The sequence below is a fragment of the Budorcas taxicolor genome, chromosome 20, assembly GCF_023091745.1.
Source record: "Budorcas taxicolor isolate Tak-1 chromosome 20, Takin1.1, whole genome shotgun sequence".
In the NCBI taxonomy this organism is placed as follows: Eukaryota; Metazoa; Chordata; class Mammalia; order Artiodactyla; family Bovidae; genus Budorcas; species Budorcas taxicolor.
In genome coordinates this window covers 22,989,391-23,016,310 of record NC_068929.1, presented here as the reverse complement: position 1 = coordinate 23,016,310, position 26,920 = coordinate 22,989,391, and the positions used below count along the sequence as shown (strand labels likewise).

The 26,920-nt window shown below is 41.5% G+C and overlaps 1 protein-coding gene and 1 non-coding gene across 2 annotated transcripts in view; both read right to left on the bottom strand.

Annotated features, from left to right (window-relative positions):
- Positions 1-26,920, bottom strand: part of PDE4D (phosphodiesterase 4D) — a 974,373-nt gene that overhangs the window by 901,630 nt on the left and 45,823 nt on the right. The window lies entirely within an intron of this gene.
- TRNAW-CCA (transfer RNA tryptophan (anticodon CCA)) lies at positions 1,177-1,248 on the bottom strand. Its single transcript has one exon. It is a non-coding gene; the product is annotated as a tRNA-Trp (tRNA).

Sequence of the window (26,920 nt, the reverse complement as noted above, 5' to 3'; positions counted from 1 at the left end):
CTATGGGGCATGTTATTTACAATTTTGATCATCAGAAAAATTCTGCATATGCTTGATGTGTGGAAACCAGCAAACACAGATACAGTTTTGCCTAGCATGCCTAAGAGTAAACAGGGTAGAAAATTCCATGAGGAGCACATGGTGCAGGAGCCTCACCAGCACTATGTGTTTATGAAGGGAAGGAACACAATAAATGAAGGTGATGAATTTAGGAGGCCCAGTCCCTGTCACAGGAATCCTCTGTCTGTTCTCACTAAGTAATAAATCTGGCCAGAACGAGTTTTTGTACTGGTCCCTCCATTAAGAATGTGGTCTGTTCAGTCTGAGGCCACAGTGTGACTAAACATTTTTGTTCATGGAGAAACGTAGAACATCTGTAGTCCTGTCTGTGGGCAGAATGCTTTGGGCCAAGGGCTCTTCCAGGTGGAGACCAGTATTTGCCTTCCTCTTAACTCATTTTCCCTGGGTGTGGTGCAGACTTAGCAGGGACTAGTGCTGACGTTAGAGGAGAGACTTTTGAACAGCAAACCCACTGGCATTCTTTGACTATGAACTCTTTTGCTTGGATTAGTGTTGCTTCCTGGAAGAAAATGAATACCCTTCTTTTACAGTATATTACAAAGGAGTAAAAATAATTTTAGCTAGTAGCTAAGGATATAAACATGAATACACACACACACACACACACACACACACACACACACACACTCATGTACCTCCTGTCCCCTCCCACCCAAAGATAATTAATTCATTGGAATGGAGGCTTCCAGGATTTCCAGGTAAAATTTACCAATATTAGGAAACTCAAGATTGCTGCAACTCAAGTTGTAGTTTCAGCAAGTTCAAACCAGCTGAAAACAACTCTCAGATTAATTTCAAGTCACATCCCTTCCTATAATTTTATTCCTATAAAATAAAAAAAAATTTGCATACTCCCAAGCTGAGAGAAAATAATGTGGAAAAATCCTCTCAGGATGTCACAGGATAATAATCAAGACTTGTATGTTATTTTTCTTCCAGCAAGGTTCTCAATACCACTAAAGTGAAAAGTGAGGTCGCTCAGTCGTGTCTGACTCTTTGAGATCCCATGGACTGTAGCCTACCAGGCTTCTCCGTCCATGGGATTCTCCAGGCAAGAATACTGGAGTGGGTTACCATTTCCTTCTCCAGGGGATCTTCCCGACCCAGGGATTGAACCCGGGTCTCCTGCATTGGAGGCAGACGCTTTAACCTCTGAGCCACCAGGGAAGCTCAATACCACAATTAATATTAAAAAAACAAACTGCAACACCCTATGGCATATATTTAACCAGATGTAAAAATAAAACATTTTAATGACAGGAAAAATATTAGGTCAAGACATAATGGCACTCATGTGATAGCATTTAAATTCAGATTCCATCTACATGTGGTAAAGGGGAAATTACTGTCTCAGTTGGCTCTGTCAGTTTTCTGTCGACCAAATGACCAGCTGAACGCCAGAGTCTGGGGGAAAAAACCTTGGTAAAACTAACCTTGCAGAGAGGAATGACGTCACCATACTTTCTCCTCAGTTCAACTCATAAAAATAAAATTATATGTCAAATAAGAAGGATTTGGGGAGAGGAAAGTTCCTCTAAAATACATTTGCACTATTGTTTCCTCTAGTCATTTGTTAGGATAATTGGCTTTTCTGAATTCAAATGCTGGAATCACAATGAATGAAATGACCCTCTGTTGAAAGCTTTAGCAAATACACGAGCGACATTTCAATTGCAATCTCTGTTCCGCTTTCCCAAGCACGATAATGCCTCTGTTTTGTCCAGTCATGGATCTGAAATGGGTCTTGATTTATTAATCAGAGCCATTCGAAATCTTGAGCATGTCACCTGGGTAGGACTTTACCAATTTTTACTTTATGTCCATCTCAGTTCCAACTGGCCATAGGATCAGAGGACATTGTGTAGATAGAGAGAAGCAGTGTGCCTGGCCTGGAGCTCTCCTTCTGGGCTGGCCAGTTCTCCAGAAAGGTCTATTAGCTCGGAAGGCAATGGCTAACCTGTTTACCACAAAATGTTCCATCTGGTGCTGCACTGAAGCATTCTTTTATTTTTTTTAAACAACCGAAGGGGTTCATTTTTAACTAAAATTTCAGAAACTACAAACTGACATTCTGCATAGGGTTTGATAATACTGTTGCTGCTGCTGCTGCTGCTGCTAAGTTGCTTCAGTCGTGTCCGACTCTGTGCGACCCCAGAGATGGGGGCCCACTGTCTCTGGGATTCTCCAGGCAAGAACACTGGAGTGGGTTGCCATTTCCTTCTCCAATGCATGAAAGTGAAAAGCGAAAGTGAAGTTGCTCAGTCGTGCCTGACTCTTAGTGACCCCATGGACTGCAGCCTACCAGGCTCCTCCGTCCATGGGATTTTCCAGGCAAGAGTACTGGAGTGGGGTGCCATTGCCTTCTCCTTGATAATACTGTAAGGTCTCTGTATAACTTTTGATAATACTCAAGACATGTAGAAATGAGTTATTTAGTTATTCCATAACCGATATTATAAGTCATCTAGTTAGGAATTTTCACGTGTCCCACAGTGACTTGTAATCCTGTAAATTAAAAGAGATGCTTTTTCATTGCAAAGGAGACAAACAGTATGCTCCTTAACACAAAATGCTACTCAATCCACTTGTCTTGAAATGTACACAGTTCATCAGGCACTTTAAGGCAGCAGGCACAGCAGGAGCCTAAATGTTACTAAAATAAATCCTTTACCCTGCTCTGTTCTGGGCTGTCCTTCCACATCACCCTCTGCTGAGGGGCTGTATCCCCCACACAGTCACAGTCCTTGCAGCAAAGCCAAGCCATGGGGACGGAGCTGGTGACCACCTTTCTCAGGGCAGCGGTGTAGAATCAGGATGCTTATTGCTTATATAAAGGTCAACAGTCTGCTGGGGTCTGTTTATGAACTTTGTGGTTAGGAACACCTGTTCACAGTAGACACTCCTGGGTTTGAGATCTATTCTGCTATTAACTATCTGAGTTATTCTAGAAAGATATGTAGAAAAAGAAAACAATCTCCATCACCTTAGTTCAGTTCAGCTCAGTTGCTCAGTGGTGTCTGACTCTTTGAGACCCCATGGACTGTAGCACGCCAGGCTTCCCTGTCCATCATCAATTCCCAGAGCTTGCTCAAACTCATGTCCATAGAGTTGGTGATACCATGCAACCATCTCATCCTCTGTTGTCCCCTTTTCCCCCGTCTTCACTCTTTCCCAGCATCAGGGTCTTTTCCAACGTGTCAGTTCTTCACATCAGGTGGTCAAAGTACTGTAGTTTCAGCTTCAGCCTCAGTCCTTCTAATGAATATTCAGCACTGATTTCCTTTAGGATTGACTGATGTGATCTCCTTGCAGTCCAAGGAACTCTCAAGAGTCTTCTCCAGAAGGGTCTATTAGCTCAGCAGGCAATGGCTAATGGCCATTTAACCACAGTTCAAAAGCATCAATTCTTTGGTGCTCAGCTTTCTTTATGGTCCAACTCTCACATCCATACATGGCAACTGGAAAAACCATAGCTTTGACTATATGGACCTTTGTTGGCAAAGTAATGTCTCCACTATTTAATATGCTGTCTAGGTTGGTCATAGCTTTTCGACTAAGGAGCAAGCATCTTTTAATTTCATGGCTGCAGTCACCATCTGCAGTGATGTAGGGCTACTACTAAGTTGAAATCTACTTGTGTCCTTCAAGTTAGAGCCCAACTCCCTGGGTCTTATCCCACCTTTGCCACTTTCTGTTGTGTGATCATGATCAGGACACGTAACATCTCTGCTTTGGATTCCTCATCTATATAATAATATGAAATAAAATTAAAAGGAAGAGGAAAATAATAAGACCTCTTGGGATTGTTGTGAAGATTGCAATTATATATATATAGCTTAGAACTGTGCTTTTCATACAGTCAGGTATAAATGCTAGTCATCAACATCATCACCATCATCGTCACCATCATCACCACCATCACCACCACCATCATTAGCAGCACTGTTGTAACACAAAGCATGTTAATAATGGTTTATGTGACTGTGTTCTAAAGGATAGCCCTCATTTCTGAAGTTGTTTTCCCAGCTTAAGAGCGTCTCCTCAATTTTCTGCAATGAACGTGCATTTCTTTGAAGTGAGGAAAAATAGAAGTTATAATTAGAAAATAATGATGTGGAGAAATAAATACAAAGAGGTATAGGAGTAATCTCTTCTACCAAGGATGTGAGGGCTTCCCAGGTGACTTGGAGGTAAAGAATTTGCCTGCTAATTCAGGAGACACAGGTCCAATCCTTGAGCTGGGGAGAAGGAAATGTCAACCCTCTCCAGTATTCTTGCCTGTAAAATCCCATGGACAGAGGAGCCTGGTGGGTTACAGTCCATGCGGTCGCAAAGAGTCAGACACAGCTAAGCGACTGAGCAAGGCACCAAGGATGTGAAAGTGTGGCTGGGAAATCAGAGCATATTATAAACAGATGAAAAGGCAGAGTGTATACAGGAGAATTTGTTTGACGTCTCAGTTCTGACTTGTACCTTGTCGTGCATCCAGGGAGAGGGAGGGAAAGACAGGGCAGACAAAGAGCCAGCCAGCCAGACAACTGAGAGAGAGTTGAATAACCAGATTGTGCAAAGTGTTTTCTGTTGACATGGAGAAAAGGAGAGACACTGGACAGACCCCCAGTAAAATCTCCACTGTGCACCCTAACCCTCCTTAGTTCCTCTCTCACTCACGGGCACCTTGACTTTCTCAGTTATCTTCCCCCTAAATACACCCTTAAGAACCATCCATCATCTATGATCTCTCTGTTACCCTTCTACTAAGGAGGGCATTCCAAGAAGCAAAGAGAAGTGTCCTCTTTGACAGGTTGATACCTCTTATGAGTCTGAACAGTTGTTACAAATAAAGACTCTTTCAACTTGATTTCTAGTTTTGTGATATTTGGCAATTCAACGGATCTTTCCCACTGTAGCTTCTTTCTTTTTTGAGAAAATGGAGACGCAATTTACACATAGTGAAATACACGGGTCTTAAATGTATAGTTTGATCAAATTTGACAAAGACACATATTAGTAGAAGGTAGAACATTTCTATCACTCTAGAAGTCCCCTTGGGTAGGGCTTACTTTCTTAATATGTACCACGTGCATTGAACAATAACCCTCAGTAATTAGAAGGGTTGCAGTGAGAACCAAGTGAAATGGTCTTCACAAAAGCACCTTGATGCCCACTTTAAGATATATTAGTGTGTAAGTGCTGAATTGGCAGTCAGGAGTTTCTGTCATCACAAAAGGAGAGATGGTTAGGAGTAGAGGGGGAGGGGGTGGCAGGCTATTATACATATTTTAGATAAAAAGCAGCAAGGATGAAAAGTAGAGGCAGGAATGCACACATATTTCTTCCACAAGACATACAAAATGAGGCTGGAGCAGAGCCCAGAAGCAGTGGCAAATTTCCTGGACTGTGGAGGGAGGCACTAACTGTGTTCCAGGAGAACCCAGCAGAAGCTTTGTTTTCTCTCTGTGGTGGAGATCACTGAAGAATGGTAATGCCTTTCTGGCCTGCCCTTGGAAGGAGGTCAGAGTGGACAGGGGTGTGCGGAGAAGGTGCTCCTGGACCCCGCACTCCAGAATTGCAGTTCTCTCCTCCAAAGGGACCCCTGCTCACTCTTCCCACTCTTCTCCCACGTCCAGCGGCCATCTCAATATTTTGCACACCTATCTGTCACAGAACAGAAGGTAGCAGCTACTGGAAACCCAGCAGGATGTCAGAATCCAGAACACCAGAGTTTCAATCCTGACTTAAATCCCCCACTCTCCTAACTTGGGAGAGTCCCCCTGACACTGTCTTCATGTCCCCACAGCTGTTAGTGGCACTCATCCCTAGATACATACTTGAATCCCGGTTGCCCATCCTTTGCAGTATCTCTTGTGTAGAGGGCACCACCCCATTGAGATGTGGGGAATAGCAGATCCCTGCCCTCCCACGCTTTCCAGGTGAAGCCAGGAGTCTCCAGAGGAACCCCGCTCCCATCTTCAGGATGGTGGTTGACACTCCGTGACCTCACTCGTGCTCTCCGGGTGGAGTGAGCCGGGGCACAGAGCTCCCCGCCCTCCTCAGTCCCTCTTTGCCTCTCTTCCCCTCTGTTATGCACTCTCCTCAGCACCTCATTTACTTCTCACAATCTCCCGTGTTTTAAAATAGATGTTAAGTCATCATTCCCACCTTACAGATGGGGACACTGAGGCACTGAGACGTTAAGTAGTTTGCTGAAGGTCATACACCACTAGTGGTAGCCCCAAGACTAATACCACACAGTCAAGACCCAGAACCTGTGAGCACCATTGTCTTTCAAACAGAAAGTAGCTTCTTCACGCCAAAAACTTGAGACTCCCACCTTGTTTCTCCACACCTTCTCCCTCTCTGTATACCCCATGTCCCGTGTCTGCCCCTTGTTCAGCCATCTGACTCCGCCAAGGCAAGGCCATCATGTCCTCACAGGTGCCCTGGAAGAAAAGCTCCTGACAGGCCTCCCTACTTCTAGGAATCACGCCTGCAACAGGCTTTCTGGGGAAAGACTCAAATTTTTGCTTCTGTGTGTTATGTTCAACTCTCATCCCCATACCTGACTCCAAAATTTTTACCTGGAATTCAAGGCTTCCCTCACCTAGGCTGCTGGGTACTCTGTGATGACCTAGATGGGTGGGATGGGAGGGGGGTCCAAGAAGGAGGGGATATATGTACACGTAGCTGAGTCATTTCACTGTACAGCAGAAACTAACACAACATTGTAAAGAAACTATACTCCAATAAAAAAAAAAAAAGCTGAATTACTTTCCTTCTATCTCAGTGTGGAAATTGTCTACCCAGTCAGTCTTGGTTTTTCATTTACTCAACAATACTTGAGCAACTACTTTATACCAGGCACTAAGCCTGGAGTATCTGTCTAATTCTACTTTCTTCTTCAAGGTCTACCCAAGTCCAACTGTCAGCCTCCTTTGAAACTACTGTAGCACTTGGGGTCCATGCCACCTTTCAGCCTGTTAATGTTGTGTGTCTTGACATTTTCCTTTTCCAACTGGACTCTAAGCTCCTTGCATGAAAGAGATATATCCAACATGTCTAAGTCATCAATCTAGAGTCTGAAATGTGTGCTCCACTTGGGCTGAGATGTGAAACGTAGTGCTATTTTTTTGTTATTTGTTTCATGATGAATTCAAAGTGCTGAGAAGATGCCTGTTTCATGCTAGGGCATCAGAAAACATTTGCTAAATGATGAATGACTCTCCTTCAACAGTTGGTAGGATCCCTAGTATATACTATGTGCTTTAAACCAATACCTAAATCAGTCAATTCAGTTCAGTCGCTCAGGTGTGTCCGACTCTTTGCGACCCCATGAACCATAGCACGCCAGGCCTCCCTGTCCATCACCAACTGCCGGAGTCTACTCAAATCCATGTCCACTGAGTTGGTGATGCCATCCAACCTGAATAATTGAGTGTTTAATATCAATTATGAGATTTTTCTAGACCATCTGAAAAAAACTGAGCCATCTTTGAAAAGTTAAAAAATATATATAATTTTTGCATTAAAGGACATACCAGCAGATCCTAAAAGCTCTATGTAGTTGTGCCAAGAACAGATAGAACCCTGTAGCTCCTTGTGTTAACTCCTTTCAGTTGTGTCTGACTCTTTGCAATGCTATGGACTGTAGCCCACCAGGCTCCTCTGTCCATGGGATTCCCCAGGCAAGAGTACTGGAGTGAGTTGCTATTTACTCCTTCAGGGAATCTTCCCAACCCAGGATTGAACCTACATCTCTTACGTTTCCTGCATTGGCAGGTGGGTACTTTACCACTAGCACCACCAGGCAAGCCCCATAGCTCCTTGCAAATGAATATTCCCCAATCCTCTGAAGAATAAAAATAATAAAATGTGCTCACTACTTGTACTATATATTATCCGTGGCTTATCAGTATGCATTGCTCATTGAGATGTTCTGCTTGCGGGGATTCATTCTCTTACTTCAGTGTTACTATTGCTGCTCAGTAATACTGACAAATTGTTAACATCCATAGATAGCTGTATATCATTTACATACTTTAATTAGAGTGTTAGAATCATCATATTTTGGTTGGAAGGAATCTTACTCAATATCTAGATGTCTACACGCTTTCATTTTTTTAAGTATTGAAAGTTGTATTTTTAAAACTAGGATCTTACAAAGGGTGCAGTGTATAATGAGATAAAAGTGAGTTGTTCTTGTTGAAAAGTGGGGGTGGGTGTGTGGGGAGAGTGTCAGAGAGTCCAGAGCCCCATCTGCTCACCCTGCCCTTTACCACTCCCCACCCCAAAGCACACCACTCCTCACTGCAGAGTCCACAAATTATGACACATATACTGTGAATTACACCTGACCAGGTCTAGCCCCTTACTTAACACAGAAGAGAGAAGGCTCAAAGAGGGTAGGAAATATCATTCAGCTGGTCAGGAGTGGAGCTATGAGTGTTTCCTGCCTTCCAGCACAGGGGTCTTTCCACCGCTCTGTACACACCCTGAACCAAGGTCATTACGGGAAATGCCATTCTCACCTAAATCCTTCCAGGCATTTTCCTACCTTTATGCTAGGCATCTACTTCCCTCTACAAGGCCGGTATTGGTTTCTCTTTCTAGTTGCGCTTATTTTCAATTAAAATATTTTAAAATTTTATTGTAGTTGACTTACAATATTGTGTGAATCTGTACTGTATGGCAACATGATTCAGTTATCTATCTATGTATCTACTTATATTCTTTTCCATAATGGTTTATCACAGGATACTGAATATAGTTCCCTGTGTTATACCATAAGATTTTGCTGTTTGCCTTTGGATTTTGAATACAGACTTTAGGAAAGGCCAGATTACTAGCCTGTTTAACAATTTCTTTCCATGCTCCCTAAATTGCTTTCAGCTGCCTCTCAATATTTCTGTCCTGAAAATAGTTAGGTTAGCACTTAGTGAAGGTGTGCTGGTGAACTATTTAGTTCCCACAGAGCACCTTTCACCTCAGAGCCCACTGTCTACGGGGAGATTTTCATGGCTGAGAGACGAAGGCAAACATTCACATATGTCGGTCCATTTATAAAGCAGCATCACTGAAAGCCCCATGACTTTAAAATGGTACCTTTGCAAACAGATATCTCTTCTTTTATTATTATTATTATTATACATTTACACAGACACACATCATTAGTTCTTTATTGACATCCTGTTTTATTTTTACCTGGGTTTCATGCTAGCTGTGAGTGTCATCATAAAACTGGCTTCCAGAATACCTACTGATAGGGAAGAGGAAAAGGATGAAATGAAACTCGGTGCCATATGGGAGAGGAGAGTCCTTAGCATCCCTGCTGTCTGAGTTAGTGAATGGCAGATGCAGCGTGTGGGGTGGACGTAGGGCCAGAGGAGGGAAGGGGCTCATAGGCTGCCTTGGAGAGTGTCTCTGCTCACAGCTCTGCGGGAGGGTGGAGCATGTCATCACCAGAGAGGTCAGCTCTGAGGCCTGAGGTCCGCGGTTAGGAGAGAAACCCAAGGCTGCTGGGGGAAAGGCAAATAGGGTTCCCAGAAGGTGGAAACCCAACATTTAATTGGCTCACACCAACTTAAGTACCAACAACTCCTCCTCCAATTCCTGCCTGGCTGGAGTTACCATTTTTTTTTCAGTCTTTTCTGTTTTAGGGGGGATGGGGCTTAGACTTCATTCTGTTCTTATCATTCAGTTTTGCTTTGGGAAGATTACTCTCAAGAAATGAACTTTTGGGACTAGATTATCTCATTTCAATGACAGACTGAACTTCAAATATGTAATTTAGGCTTCCCCAAGCTGGGCGGCTTTTGACTCTATATTATTTTTCATATGGTTGAAGTGAGATATGAATCATTTTAATAACTCCTCACATCACATCCACCTACTCCTTCTCTTGGACAAGTGATATTCAGACATGTGAGCCATGCACGTCAAAGCGATCACAGGAAGTCACAGCGGGGACGAGAGGGCTTCCAGAAAAGTCACGGAATCCTGGCCCATATTAGTACAAATGCAATGCCTGCTATAGGGAGAGTTGTACATTTGACTGCCCCCACCAGACTGTATGTGCTGCTGTGTATTCAGTTCTGTCCAGACACATTTTAAGACAATACTGAAATACAATCAAATATGGCCTAAAATCAGGCCCTGGCCTTCAGCATCTTGTATGATGGGATCCCTATATACTTTCTATCAGGCTCACCACCCTCCCCCGCAAACTCTCCTCCTCTGAGTATTTTTTTTGTTTGTTTCTACATCAGGCCTAGCTTATTCTACCCCAGACCATTCTCTTATAGTTTCCCCTGTTCAAAAGCTCTTTCTTTTCCTTGCAGATTATTTTTCCTCAATCAGGTCCTGGAGATGCCTTCCCTAATGACCAAACATAAACCACATGCACACACACATTACCATTCAGATAGTGACTGGTGCCAAGGTAACAATGACGCAGGGATGAATGGGGAAGGAACAAGCTGTATGTGTGTGTGTGTGTGTGTGTGTGTTTGATCTTCCACCTCCCTCCACTCCTCCTCGGTAAGCTCCATGAAAAAGCTTTGCATTGTTGTCTGTTCTATCACCAGTTTCCAGAACAGTGCTGGCACATGGCTGAAACTCATTAAGTATTTGTTCAGTGAATCATAAGTAAATGAAGACAGTATGTCTGGTGTCAGCTGACCAGGGTGGTGAGAGTACAGAAGGGGATTATCTGTAAAACTATTGGAGCAAGTGGAATTTTAGCCTGGGAGAGAGAATATTCAGAGAAGCCATGGTAACGGTCATAAACAGTCTGAGGGACTCCACATGGCAAAGGGACTGGTGAGGTCACAGGCAGGAAATCTGATGTGTATCATTCAGCCTTTGTCAGGGAAAATTTTTAATAGGAAGGCTCTTAAAAACAGAGGGGCTTCTTCCTTAGATCAGGCTTTCTCTAAACGTGAAGCATCAGGGAAGGACTTGGACTTACTGCAGATGGTGATTGCAGCCATGAAATTAAAAGACACTTACTCCTTGGAAGGAAAGTTATGACCAACTTAGATAGCATATTAAAAAGCAGAGATATTACTTTGCCAACAAAGGTCCGTCTAGTCAAGGCTATGGTTTTTCCAGTGGTCATGTATGGGTGTGAGAGTTGGACTGTGAAGAAAGCTGAGTGCCGAAGAATTGATGCTTTTGAACTGTGGTGTTGCAGAAGGCTCTTGAGAGTCCCTTGGACTGCAAGGAGATCCAACCAGTCCATCCTAAAGGAGATCAGTCCTGGGTGTTCATTGGAAGGACTGATGCTGAAGCTGACACTCCAATACTTTGGCCACCTCATGCGAAGGGTTGACTCATTGGAAAAGACCCTGATGCTGGGAGGGATTGGGGGCAGGAGGAGAAGGGGATGACAGAGGATGAGATGGCTGGATGGCATTAAAGACTCAATGGACGTGAGTTTGGGTAAACTCCGGGAGTTGGTGATGGACAGGGAGGCCTGGCATGCTGCGATTCATGGGGTCGCAAAGAGTTGGACACGACTGAGAGACTGAACTGAACTGAACTGATCTCTTGGATGTAGAAGGTAGTTCTACCATGGACAAGACAATATACAGAAATTGTAGAATGAGAGGAAGTTGATTCTAGAAGAAAGATCATTTGTTTTAATTCTTCACTCAGAAAAGAGGAATCAAAGGGTAAAAGAAGTACCATGGTTTGTCCCAGGGTATAGTGGATACTGTTGGCTGCCTAATCCCACATCTATTTCCAGACTATTGTCTCTTACTCATTTCCAATACTGAGGCTGGAAATGCTAAACACTAATTTTTTAAGCTTCTCTTATAATTAAGCTGACATATTGACATAGTTCTAGCCAATGAAAAATAAATGAAAAAATAGTGGCTATTTCCAGAATAAATTTGCTTTCCTGATAAAGGAGACAGAAGGGGTTGTTGCTGCCTTTCCCTTTCTTGAATTGAAAGTAGATGTGATGTCTAGAGCTGCAGACATTTTGTGATTGTTAGAGAAAAACCAAGAGAAGTACAGAGATTCTGGCTCCACCATTGTACTGACCCAGGCCAGCAGACTTTTGTTTTCAAGTGTTTTGAGACGTCTTCATTTGTTTAAATGAACTTTAGTTGGGGTTTCTTGCAGGTAAAAGCAGGTTTAATTGACATGGAGGTACTATAGAAGATGTTAGAGTTAAGATTAATTTTATTTTAATGTTTAATTTTATATAATTATATATTTATGTATTATATTAGTATATTAATTTTATGTTTCCTTATGTTCAGACAGGTGGCTTTTTCATTGTACAGACTCACTCAGTTATCAAGTACTGTGAAATGCCTGTTGTGTTCCAGACACAGTGCTAGGACCCGGTGAGTATGTTGAGGTCCCTGGCCATACAAAAATCTACTCTGCTAGAAAACAAAGACTATACTAGTGGATACATGATTATGATTCGACGAGATAAAATCTAGGATGGGGGATGCACAGGATGTCAGGACCATGGAGAAGTCCTAGTTCCAAGATGCTAAAGGGACAAAGAGTGCATCCTCAAGGGGAAGACGTCTGCTGACAGCTGAAACCTAAATGAAGAGCAGAGGTTGACCAGATGGGGCAGGGGTGGGAGGGAAAGGGTCTCTGGGCAGAAGGAGACTGCGCTGCAGAGGGGGAGGCCCACTCAAATGCTGCAGATAGTTTGCCAAGGCTGAAACCCAGTGTGGGCACGGTGGTGAATCTGGAGGGATAAGCAGGAGCCAAATAAGAAAAGGATCGTATTTGCCAAGGTGATGTGTGGAGAAGGTATCCAAGAACAGGTCCTAGAAAGCTACTGAAGTTTCAAAAGCAGGATGTGACCAAGCAGATTTCCACTGAAGAAAAATTATCCTTGTGGAATGGTGGGGCATAAGCTGGTGGGGAGAGGTGTAAGGGCAGTTCAAGACTGGGAGTTAGGGAGGTGAAATAGGAGGCAGAAATGATGGGGTCAGAGTTTAAGAGAGTATCTGTGATTACCCAAGGACTGGAAGACTTAGGTCCATACAAAAATCTGCACGTAGATGTTTACAGTAGCTTTATTCATAATTGCCCAAACTTGGAAGCAACCGAGACATCTTTCAGGAAGTGAATGGATATGTAAACTGTGACACATTTAAGCGATGCATTATTATCCAGTGCTGAAAAGAAATGAGCTATCAAATCATGAAAGGCCATGAAGGAGCCTTACATGCACATTACTAAGTGAAAGAAACCAATCTGAAAAGACTACATACTGTATTATTCCAAATATATGACATTTTATAAAAGGTAAAACTATGGAGACAGTAAAAAAGATCAGTGGGTTGACGGGAGAGAGGAATGAAAAGATGGAGCTCAGAGAATTTTTAGGGCAGTGGAATTATTCTGTATGACCCTATAATGGTGGACCCATGCCATTACACATTTATTCAAACCCATGGTATAGTTAGTGAATGCTAAGGTAAACTATAAACTCTGGGTGATGATGTGTTAATCTCGGTTCATCAATTACAGCAAATGTGCCACTGTGGTAGGGGATGCTGATAATAGTGGAGGCTATGCTGTGGGGGGAGAGGGGCAGCGGGGAGGGGATATGGGAAATCTCAGTATCTCCCACTCAATTTTACTGTGAATCTAATATTGCTCAAAAAATAAATAAAGTTGAGATAGATAGAGAGAATATACCTGTGAGATATTGAGAGGGTGTAAGTCAAAGGACTTGGCTGGGGGTGGTTAGGTAGGGAGTATAAGGAGGAGTTAAGTGTGATGGGCAGGTTTCTGATCTAGGTGACTGGAAGGATGGTGGTAGCGTTCCAAGCCAGGTAAGATGAGAGGTAGGAATAGCCTAGGACAGGATGAGGACATGTCCTTAAGATACAATTTTTTTTACATGTGTTGAACCTGTTTTCTATTCCTAAATTTACTACCCTAAAAAAAAAAAAAAAAAAAAAAAGTAATGGAATAAAATGTCAAGCGATTCAGGCACCAAGCAGAAAACTAGCAATTCCTTAGTTGGGACCATGATTTTTATATATTAATGATTTTCTATATATGTACTTCCCCATCTCTTAAATAAAATATGCATTTCCTATGAGTTTTACAACAACAATTTTGTGCTATATAAGATATTTGTATTAAAATGATCCTTGTTGTTAAAAATCATAAAAATAAACTCATCTTGGTCCCTCCCTGGTAGTACAGTGGATAAGAATCTGCCTGCCAATGCAGGGGACATAGGTTCAATCCCTGGTCCAGAAAGATCCCTACTGAAGCCTGTGTGCCTTAGAACCCATGCTCTGCAACAACAGAAGTCCATACACCAGAATAAAATAGTAGCCCTGCTCACCACAACTAAAGAAAAGCCTGTGTGCAGCAATGAAGACCGGGCACAACCAAAAAAAAAACCCAAAAAAATTGCTTTAACTTCCACTGGCCACATGACAATAGGAACCATTATCTCACAGTCACAGCTTGTACACATGCAAAAATGTCACTAAATGTCAATTAAAGTGATATTTTTCTTTTTAAATGTTAAAATGATTCTTTTCAGTTTAACAAAGGCTTCTTACCTCCAATTCACATTTCTGCATATTAGGTGAATTTCAGTAGTACCTGTGTTTCATTACTAAACTAAAACTTGCCTTTTTTCTTAATGGTAAAACTAGCATCACAATGATTACTTCTAATTCATATTCATAAATCAATCAAATGGCTACACTGGCCAAAGAGTTAATATAATTTCAGTTTCTGGAAATCAACATTTGAAAACTGCATGCCCTGCAAAGTATTCTTTTTAAATGATTTCTTCTAACTTTTGGTTCATATCTCACTAATTGCTTAGAAAAAAGAAAAACCTTAGTTCTTTCTTCTACCTCAGGAAACATATGGTGTAAATGCTTAAGGAAATATGAGTCATGTCTTTGATGAGGCAACTACTGAAAAATCAGCTCCTTCTGCCTCAGTATAAATAGCATGATAAGCCCTATCGAAGGTCAGAAATCTAATTTTAAAATATGTATTTTAAGAGTTTTTATTTTAGTCATCATGCCATTTATCAGAAATGTGGTCTATTCAGTTGACCAATTCATTTTTTAGGGAGCTTGCTTTTCATTTTCCTGAAGCAAGAGAGATGCAAAGCCCCATTTCATTGTATTTTAACTCAAAGATCTCTGAGGTATTGCAGTGCCAAAGAAAACAATTTTTTCTCCCAATCTCTTCTGCCCTCCTCCCTCCAAGAAAAATCCTTCACCTCCCAAACAACTTCTAAAAATATATTTTTCTCTTTTCTGTTAACTGCTCTCTTGAAACTTGTCGGAAAGATTTCATTGTCATTGTTTCTTATACCCAAATTCCCATTTGGCTCCCAAAGGGCTCTTCCCTCTCTTCCTGGATGAACACTGCTGAAAGCTGGAATGGACTTGGCCACACAGCAGAGGTGATGCCATTTATAAAATAGCGCTCAGCACCTCCAGCATCTCACCCTGGCTCTGAGCTCCATGTCCAGTGGGTGTTTGGTAAGCAGAACTGCTTAAATGACTGACTCCTCCAGGAGGAAGGTGGCTTGATGATGAGTGAAATTCAGGCCACTTGTGTATTACCTGCAATGGAATCTTGGGATAAGAATAGAATCTTACCTGCCTGCACTTTTATATGTAAGGAAACTGAGGTAGAGGGAAGTGGCTGGCTTCAATACCACCAGAATTTAAAGACTGCGTTTGCTGCCCATGTTTAGTTATGAGATAAAACCTGGGGAGGTCTAGTATACTTGTCACCCTTGCTGAGTCTGGACTTCATTTCCACTGACTGGTCCTCACCTTCACATGGCTCACATGTAGCTAAATTCTGACCTAGGTTTCGCACCTGTCAAAATATCTGGAGTACCAATTTTTCAACTGATTTCAAAGAGAACTGTGTTCAGATTCATTTGTATTTGCAAGTACCACAAGTAGGTTTTTAATTTATTATTATTATAAAATAAATATGCATTTATTGTGGAGAATTTTAGAAATAAGAAAAAGAATAAGGAATCTCTATCTATAATTCCCCACTCAGTGATAGCGAACATTCATAGTTTGCCACCCAGATCCATGGCCAACAGATGGATGTATTTACTTCTAGTCTTTAAAAATGTCATAGATATTTCCAAAATGAATACTATGTAATATAAAGACACATCCTGATTTTTCAATTTTTATTGTAGGAAGTTTTCCATACTTCAGTATTTCCAATATCCTTTGAAAACTGATCACATAACAGTGTATGCAGGCATGGGCAGTTAAACCCAGCACTGCTTTCTCTATTCACTGAGGATAAAGCCCACATTTCTTAGCTTGACTTGCTGCGCATCCTCTGGTCAGACTCCAGGCTTACCCTCAGACACTTGTAAACGCCATACTTTCACCTATGTTTCTTTCATATACTTGATTCTTCCTGCTTGGAATATCCTTCCCTGTGATAGGCACAATTTTCAGATGGCCCAGAAGATTCCCATCTCTTTGTATCCATACACTCTAATATAATCCCCTTTTCTGGAATGTGGGCTAGACCTATGAGCATGAGATGTTATTTCTGTGGTCAGGTTACAGTATTTGGAGAAAGTGAAAGGATTTTACAAATGGAATTAAGCATTCCAAGTCTGTTAATTAACTTAAGTGGACCTGACTTCATCAGGAGAAAGTTCTTAAAAAGAGGAGTTGGGTCCTTTCTCAAGAGGGACATTCTCCTACTGAACTTGAAGAAGTGAGCTGCCATGTTGGGGGAAGGCTGTGAGAGGGTGAGGGACCACAGATAGCCTTCAACACCCGAGAGGAGCCTGAGCTGACAGCCTGCAAGGAGGCAGGAACCTCAGTCCTGAAACTGCAAGGGACTGGATTCTGCCAACAACCTGCAGGAGCTTGAAAAGAAGACCCTCGCCCCAGAAATAAATGTGCCTGGTCACCTCCTGACTGCAGTCTCATGAGCCCTGCATGTAGAATCCAGGTAAAACTGAGCCAGACTCCTGACCCAGGAAAACTGTGGGATCATAATTATTTTAAGTCACTGAATCTGTAGTGGAGTGATACTCAACAATAGTAAACGAATATCTTCCCTTTCTCTCTTCCTTTCGCAACTTCTGCTTACCTTTCAGATCTGAGCTCTGAGGTCCTTCCTTCAAGGAGTCTCTCCTGGCCCTTCTATTTATTTTTTGTCTGGTTCCTTTGTACTTCCCCCATCCACAGCAATCACAGATGGAATAGCAATTGTCTATTTTCCCACCTGCGTGTCCCCAATGTGATGAATAATTGTGAATGCTGAGGCTCAGAGAGATGAAAATATTATTGTTTAATGTTCAAAATACACGGGGACATCTGGGTGAAGAAGACATATGTGAATCACAAACTTGAATTTAACAGATTTACCAACACAGGGTGTATTTTGAACAAATATATAGTGAATTGACCATAATGCATAATGGTCTAATGTATTATCTGAAACTGGCCACACACTGAGATGACTCAGAAAAACCCACTGAAGCAAATTTCACTGAATAATTCATGTGTGCATTAGCTGTGTAGATACAGAACCTGAATCTAGGTCCAATTTGTGCACAGCTTCGTCAGTTTTTATGTCAAAATTAGTTAGAGTGAATAAAACTGCATATTTATGGTAATTTCTCATTTATTTATTACCTCTGAAGAAAACACACAAGTTAAAAAAATTTTTTTCCTGCTAGGTTTCAAAGCCTAGTTAGCAGACAGGATCCCAGAAACAGTTCTGTGCTGGGGTTGTGGAGTGACTCATTGGTGAGATTACAGGAGGGAGCATGGTCTACATGCTAATTTTGTCAAGCTGAAACCTTTCCAGATATTAGAAATGAAAGCAAGTAGATGCATGTAGATACTTTAATTCCACATTAAAGATAGGGGTGAAAACAATAATGCAGCAAAAATGAACATAATGGCCCAGTAATTTCCTGGTTTTTTATGATAATGGGGAAAAGAACCCTCTTTCTGTTATATACAAAACTGCATATTTATCCGCCTTATTCACTGTCGTACCTGATCTAGTGTTGGACACTCACTGAAAAAGGTCAGCATTGATTGGCTTTTGATAAGGACAAAATTCTGCATCTTCAGCATTGCTGGACTGGTGAGTTAAGATTATTTCCTAAGGTCTATCAGTTCCTTCTAACTGTATTTGCCAAGCAGAAGAGCTGTCAGATCCTGGAAGAATTCAATAATTCTCAAGCTTTATGTTTCATAAGAATCACCTGGGATGCTTCTTTAATGTTCAGATGCCAGGTTCTTCCCTCCCCAAATTCTGATTCCCTTAGGTTTGAGGGGGGACCCTACATATGTGTTGTAAACAAACCCCAGAGCCGATTATAGGTGGTTTAACTCCCACCTTTCAGAATTACTGAGTAAATCACTAGATATTTGTGCTAACTGCTTCTCAGACGACTTGCCCCTATGACAGAATATGTTTGCTTGGTGTCCTCTGCTCCGCATGAGAAAGACACTTCAAAGCGTATGGTGTGGGTGTGTGTGTTAGTCGCTCAGTTGTGTCCAACTCTTTTGCAACCTCGTGGTCTGCAGCCCACCAGGCTCCTCTGTCCATGAAATTCTCCAGGCAGGAACACTGGAGTGGGTAGCCATTCCCTTCTCCAGGGGATCTTCCTGACCCAGGGATTGAACCCAGGTCTCCCATCTTGCAGGCAGATCCTTTATTGTCTGAGCCTCCAGGGAAGCCCTGGGGGATGTCCCTTTTCTGGTAAGTCTCCTAATCAAAATGAGGAGTAGAAAACTCACGTGCCTTTCGACATTAATCAGGGATGCAAATACATAGAGCAAGCAGGTGGGGACTCCACTGGGGCTCCAGAGAGAGAGTCCCAAGCCAGAGCCACTATCCGATGTGCCACTCTTGGGAGGTGGGAATGTGAGCTGAGTGTTGCCAGATTGGCTGTATTTTCAAGAGAAACAGAAAATTTGATTTTTATGTAAATTCCTCTGATTTAAAGAAAACACTGGATTTTTAAAATAAAATCCATAATTGTGTTAAGGGGACCTATTTTCAACTTCTGCCTTAATCCATGAGGATGACTTATCATAATATCAAAAAGTCATTGATAGTGATGGTGACATGAAAATTTGAATTTTATTGGTGAGAAACAGGAAGGAAACCCGTCCACACGATGTTTCTCAAGAAAAGACAGTTAAGAACAAGGCTGCCTTTCACACAGAACTCAGTGCTAGGAGAAAGAGGTGTTTCCTAGTGTTCAGAACATTGAGAACTCTCAAAATGAGGTTTCTTCTCCCTCCTCCCTGTAACTCCCCTCCCCCTCATCTTTCTCCTCCTTCAGTGAAAAAGGTTTTCAGATCTTCATTCTGACAAATTCCCACACTTCATCACTCACACTCTCTGAAGTAGGTAAACTCCAGGTTGTATCTACAATAAATGAAGATGTTATTGAGTGAAGTGGATTTCTGTGTCTGCCCTGGACTCAGCCTCATTCCTCAGGCTGACCTGTAGCTGATACACTCTTAGGGTTTGGGGAGTGCTGGGATGAGGAACATGGGGAAGCAGACAGTTGGGATCATTCAAGCAAGGTTGTGTTAGACTATTATCAGCTCTCAGGGGCTAACAGGAACCATCTTCACTATTGCCAGTGAAGAGCTTCATGAGATGGTACCTCTCAGAAATGATGGGAACCATCAAAACCTCCCAATTATCAAACTTCATTGGTTTCCTGAGGTATCAATTTCTTCACTTGCACACTCTCTGTATTGGGTGAAAATCCTGGAGAGCACTGGTAATTCCTAAATCAGGCTTACAACCAGGAAAACCTCTATAATCTGAGCCCAATAACTCCATATGGCAAATCTGACAGAAGTCTGTGCTGAAAGTCCCTCCAGAAAGCACTGACTTGTGCCAAGCTATACAAAAATCAAGGCAGTGCCAGTTCCTCTGTCCCCAAACCACTAAGATCAAATAATATTTTGAGCTTTTTAGAACCACTTCTTGGTGTGAATACCATAAATATAAAAATATATCTACTGTATGAGGCAGGAAGTTTCAATTATCCCATTATAAACCTTTTATTTCATAATATATCATTGAGATCTTGATAATGATCTCAACAGGAAGTTTTAAAGATCCACTGGTGAGCATTTTGAAGAATGATTATCCAGAGGGGAAAGCCAGGCTTAACTGAACTATGAACATGTTTTCAATGATAAAATCTGGTTGGCTTAATCCCTAAAGAGAGTTCTTATTTTAAAAGCTTTGTTTAAAAAATAAGAGACATCTAATTACACAAAGACTAAGCCTCCGGTGAAAGATGATTGCTTTGAGATATCTGATAGGTTAAATTATGTAATGCTTGTTCTTGATTTTGTTTATTGTGATATCAATAAATCTAGTGTTTAAAGAAGTTAATATAATGACAGAAAGTGTTATGAAAACTCACCTGTTTCATTGCAGCCAAATCATTCCTATTGTTTGAGGATAGACTTTGCTTTGTATTCAGATTGCTAGTTCCATTAAAATCTGTTCTTTTCAGCGTGCCAATATTCAATTAAAATGGACCCATACATATACTTGAATGTGTCTTTCTCTGTGAAAGATTTCACACCCACTAACAATAGTGTTCATAAGGGATTTGTAATGGCATTGGTAAATACTCTACTAATGCTGTTAAATGCAGATTGCCAAACTACAACTACATACAGCCAATGATCCCAATTTAAAATATTATGCATAGAAAATGAAAAATATTTCCCACTGTTAAAAATATATAACCTTTAATGATAGGATTAAGAGTGAATAAAGCAAATTAAAACCACAATGAGATACTACTTCACATCCATTAGGGTGGCTATTATGAAAACTGTTTTAAAAATAAGATAATGGATGAAACAAACATTATCTCTAAAACAGAAGCTACATGAGTATTTAAAATCTAAAATGTATTAAATTCATGCCTTTTGACAGAAGACAGGTGAGAAGAGTAAGATAAAAGTAAAAGACTCATTGCACAGGCGCACTTAGTCGCTCAGGCACGTCCGACTCTGCGACCCCATGGACTGTAGCCCGCCAGGCTCCTCTGTCCATGGGATTCTCCAGGCAAGAGTACCGGAGTGGGTTGCCATTTCCTTCTCCAGAGGATCTTCCCAACCCAGGGATCGAACCCACGTCTCCAGCATTGCAGTCAGACTTTTTACCGACTGAGCTACAAGGAAGCCCTAAAAGCCTCACTGTCAGCCTATAATAGTAAACTATCATCTGAGAATATTAAAGCGTTATAGATTGTTTTCTCAAGAAACAGATCTTTATTTAATAGAAATTACCTCTAGAGTATTGGATGGTATGGACCAGGGGTTTAATTGTTTTGCTTCATACTATTTTCAGCTATTGAGGCATAACTTTGATAATATAAAGTTCAAAAAGTACTTACACAACAAACACACATGAAGTTTAATATTTCCAGTAAAATACAAATAACTTGTGGCGTCAAGGAGCTCATGTAGAAATGTGCTGTGCTCTTCAAATTCCTCGTTTGTATACATGAGCTTTTCTTTTTTTTTTTTTCCAGATTTTATTTTATTTTACTTTACAATAAAAGGCATGAATGTTTCCAAAAGTTGCACTCATCTCTTATTTATAGTATTAACTTACATGGTTAGTACAAAGATGAGCTTCATCCTGACTTTCTTAGTAGCAAATTTCTTGAATTAGAACCACTATTTTACCAATACTAAGGGAAACAGAAATGAAAATATTTTTCCATTTTCTGTGAATACTCTATATCAGACAAAAAAAGAGTTTGCAGTACAGTTCCTGAAGTTTCATAGTGGTTTTGCCAATAATTTATTTTTTGTTCTTAACATAGCATTTCTTAAATGTCTAGTGCTTAAAAAATGTTTAAAAATTCTTTGGTAAATCTCAATTTGGTTGTGATTTGAAGTTGAATAACCTTGAATTTTAGGGGGCTCCAAAATCACTGCAGATGGTGATTGCAGCCATGAAATTAAAAAGACACTTGCTCCTTGGAAGGAAAGTTATAACCAACCTAGACAGCATATTAAAAAGCAGAGATATTACCTTGCCAACAAAAGTCCATCTAGTCAAGGCTATGGTTTTTCCAGTAGTCATGTATGGATGTGAGAGTTGGACTGTGAAGAAAGCTGAGCGCTGAAGAATTGATGCTTTTGAACTGTGGTGCTGGAGAAGACTCTTGAGAGTCCCTTGTACTGCAAGGAGATCCAACCAGTCCATCCTAAAGGAGATCAGTCCTGGGTGTTCATTGGAAGGACTGATGCTGAAGCTGAAACTCCAATACTTTGGCCACCTGATGCAAAGAGTTGACTCATTGGAAAAGACCCTGATGCTGGGAGGGATTGGGGGCAGGAGAAGGGGACGACAGAGGATGAGACGGCTGGATGGCATCACCAACTCAATGCACATGAGTTTGAGTGAACTCTGGGAGCTGGTGATGGACAGGGAGGCCTGGTGTGCTGCGTCCATGGGGTCGCAAAGAGTCGGACACAACTGAGCAACTGAACTGAACTGAACCTTGAATTCTTTAACTTAGGCTGGATGTTGTAATTCATTGCCAAAAGCAAAAAATACTGAAAATACAATATTTAGGTAGTGTTCTAATGATCCTGGTTATAACTCTGTGGAGCTAATACATTTCCTTGGCAATATGAAGCAGTGAACCTGATGTGAGCAGCTAAGTCATTGGAAAAAACCCTGATGCTGGAAAAAATTGAAGACAGGGGAAGAGAGTGACAGAGGACAAGATGGTTGGATGGCATTGCCAAAGGAATGGACTTGAACGTGGGCAAACTCCGGGACATGGTGAGGGACAGGATGGCCTGGCATGCTGCAGTCCATGGTGTCACCAAGAGTTGGATATGACTTAGTGACAGAACAACAACATGATGCAAGCAAGCTGCTGATGACATTCGAAATGAGTTTGGAAAAGAGAGGAGTGGACAAAATATACCTATATCCATACTGAAGATTTAAATAGATTAATGTGTGGATTACTAAACTGGGATGTGACATACCCAAACCTTCTTTATCACAGGAAAGCAAAATCAATGGTCAAATTATCCATTTCCTCCCTCTACTACCCATTTTCAACACACACACATATTTTTAAAAAAGAAAACTCAACTTGATTTGGTTGGGCACACCTAAAGTTGATTAGTAAATTAGAATAATCAAACTTGGTATTTTTCAATCTATTTGCCTGGAAATAACAAAGAAAGTTGGGCTTCCCAGGTGGGGCTAGTGGTAAAGAACTTGCCTCCAGTGCAGAAGACATAACAGACTTGGGCCTGCAGGAGGGCATGGCAATCCACTCCAGTATTCTTGCCTGGAGAATCAATGGACAGAGGAGCCTGGTGGACTGCAGTCTGCACTGTCGAAAAGAGTAGACACAACTAAAGCAACTTAGCATGCATGCGCAACGAAGAAAGTGAAGAACTTCCAAATCCCTCTCTAGAGTCTATTCCTTTAACCCCTATGCAGATAGGATTAGTAGTGCTCATTTGAAGAATAAGGATAATAATAGTAGCCACATTCTTACTGTGGTAAGAATGAAACTGGACTACTCAGCATGTGATTTAGCACAGTAGTTGTCCAGCTTTTAGGAAATGCATAGTCACTACTACTTGTCATTCATTTCTGGCAGAGAGAATAGGATAAGCAAAGGCCAATAGAGACATGGCAAAGCCTAGCCTGTTTGAAAGGGAGTGTTAGTTGCTCAGTCATGTCTGACTGTTTGTGGCCCCATGGACTGTAGTCTACCAGGCTCCTCTGTCTGTGGAATTCTTCAGGCAAGAACACTGGTGTTGGTAAACCATTCCCTTCCCAACCCAGGGACTGAACCTGGGTCTCCTGCATTGCAAGCAGATTCTTTACTATCTGAGCCATCTGGGGAAAAAATAAAAAGTTTAGCATGACTGAAACATAAAAATAATTGGAGAGTGAGAGGAGCAAAAAGAAAAGCAGGTGATGTAGGCACAGATTACTGCCTAGAGTGCCTTGTTGAGAACTTTACCTATAGAGTTAGGAAAGGAGGTAGTGGCACTTTATAGCTGGGCCATTTTTAAGAGTTTTAAAAGGGATGTCATTGGAAATAAGGACAGAAGTTATAAGGGTACTGCAGAGGTTCGAAAAGAGAGATGAGAATCTGCTCTCAGACAGAAACAGATTTTAGAAATCTCTTTCCTCAACATCATTGTGTTTGTTTAATTCACTGTCATTAACTGAGGTTGGAGTAGCCAGCCTCAAAGACAGCCCCAAAGATACTTGCCTCCTGATATTCATGGCCCCTCCTCCATTATATCAGATCAGTCTATGGGACCAATAGAATTGACAGAAGGGATGGAGAGTAACTCTTTGAAGATTAGTCATAAAATATTACTGCTTTTGCTTTAGTCTCTTTGATCATGCACTCCACTGGAAGTCAGCCACCATGTCATGAAGACATTCACGCAGCCAGAGAAGCAGGCTGTCTGCACAGGAAATGAGACTCCCCACCAAGAGCCAGTACCAACCTGACAATCATGCAAGTGAGTCACCTCAGAAGCACATCCTCCAGCTCCAATCAAGCCTTCAGATGGTAACCCTGGATGACTTCTTGCCAGCAACTTCATGAAAGACCCCAATCCAGAATCCCCCAAGTAGGATCTTTCTGAATTCCTTACCCATACAAACTGAGAGAAGTCAACCATGTTTATCACCACATTGTTGTTAATCATGCTTATAGTTTATGCTGATAAATTTGAGGGTTAACTCATTCCAGAAAAGCAGAAAACTAATAAAGATTTGGGCTTCCCAGGTGGTGTAGTTGTAAAGATCTATGGGTTAGAAAGATCCCCTGGAGGAAGAAATGGCAACCCACTCCAGTATTCTAGTCTGGAAAATTCCATGGACAGAGGAACCTGGTGGGTTACAGCCCATAGGGTCACAAAGAGTCAGACACAGAGTGACTGAGAGCACACAAAAAATAAAGATTTATCTCACCTATACCTAGACCCGGTATGCCAGACAGATTCTAAGATTCCCATCTTCTTGTGTAATTTCCACTCTTCGAGTGTTGATGGAAATCTGTGAATACGATGGAATACCACTCCATTGATTCTGTTACTTTACAAAGATTTTTCAGATATAATTAAGATTACTATCAGTTACTTTGAGTTAACAAAAAGTAGCAACTTTGCTGGTAGGCCTGATTGGATCACACCAAACCTTTAAGTCTCGATTGAAGGGTCAGACTCAAAGTCAGAGTAAGCAGCAGGGAACTTCTTCTGCTGGCCTTCAAGGAGCAAACTACCATACTGTGGAGAAAGTTACATGACCCAGAATGGCAGTAGCCTCCAGGAACCTCCACCCGTCAGTCACAAGTACCTGAACTCTGCCAACAACCTAAAAGAGCTTGAAAAATCCCAAGCTCAAAATAATGATTGCAGCCCTGGATAACACTTTGATTTCAGTTTTGTGAGTTCCTGAGCTAAGAATCCAGCCACTCTGTGCTCAGGCTTCTTGCCTACAGAATGGTAAGATAATAAATGCTGCTGCTAAGTCTGCTGCTGCTAAGTTGCTTCAGTCGTGTCCGACTCTGTGTGACCCCACAGACGGCAGCCCACCAGGCTCCTCCGTTCCTGGGATTCTCCAGGAATTCTCTCTAGAGTGGGTTGCCATTTCCTTCTCCAAGGCATGAAAGTGAAAGTGAAGTCGCTCAGTCATGTCCGACTCCTAGGGACCTCATGGACTGCAGCCTACCAGGTTCCTCCGTCCATGGGATTTTCCAGGCAAGAATACTGGAGTGGGGTGCCATTGCCTTCTCCTAAGATAATAAATGGGTGTGTTTTAAGCTGTTATATTATCTAGTTTGTTACACAGCAATAGAAAACTAACGTGATTTAGATGATGAGACCTTAGACTTTCAGCTAACACCACAATAGAATGAAAACTTGAGGAAACACCAAAGGGTGTTAGTGTATTTAACATGTGAAAAGGATGTGAACCATTTACTAGGAGCCACCCTTCCAAAGGACATCCAATGATCCTCACTTTCTGGGTTCACTCCCTCGTGCAGTCCCCTCCCACAATGAATAGGACTGATCCATGTGAACAAAAGAATATTTATAAGTCTTCAGTCAAATCTTCAGATGAATCCAGTCAAGTCTTCAGACGAATGCTGTTTGGATGGATGTCTTGATTGTGGTATTATGAGAAATTCTATGCTAGAGGCATCCACCTCAGCAATTCTCGAATTACTGACCCAAAGAAACTGTGGGCATAGTACGATGTTATGTTATCTTAAGCTGCTAAGTTTGGGGCATATGCAGAAATAAGGAGCTAATTAAGAGATGTAAAGGATAGCTTCAAAAGACTGAGCCTCTGTTCAGTTTGCAATAGAAGAAAAAGAAAAAGAAAACAGAATTGTTCATTAGTATTTAAGGGGAAGTTTGCAGACAAGCACAGGCTAAACCTGTGGTCCTCATCCCCATGGTTAAATGGATTACATGTCACAGATGGAAAAAAATCATAGCTAAAGACAAAAGACTTTGACAATTGGACCAGATGAAAAGATTAAGCATTCTTCTCTCCCCTGGCTTTTCTCCTTAACACCTTGCACTATCTTTAACACTCTCTTAACACCTTTCTTTATGCCTTACACAGAAAAGAGTAGCAAATAGAATGAAAATCCTCTGGACCAGTGATGACAAAGTGGAAACACATGACTATTAGACACAGTGAAAATTATAATATGAAGGGTTCCTTTGAACTGGGAAACAGGGACTATATCCTGGGATGAGGAACTAATGCCACACAGGAGTGTAACTGC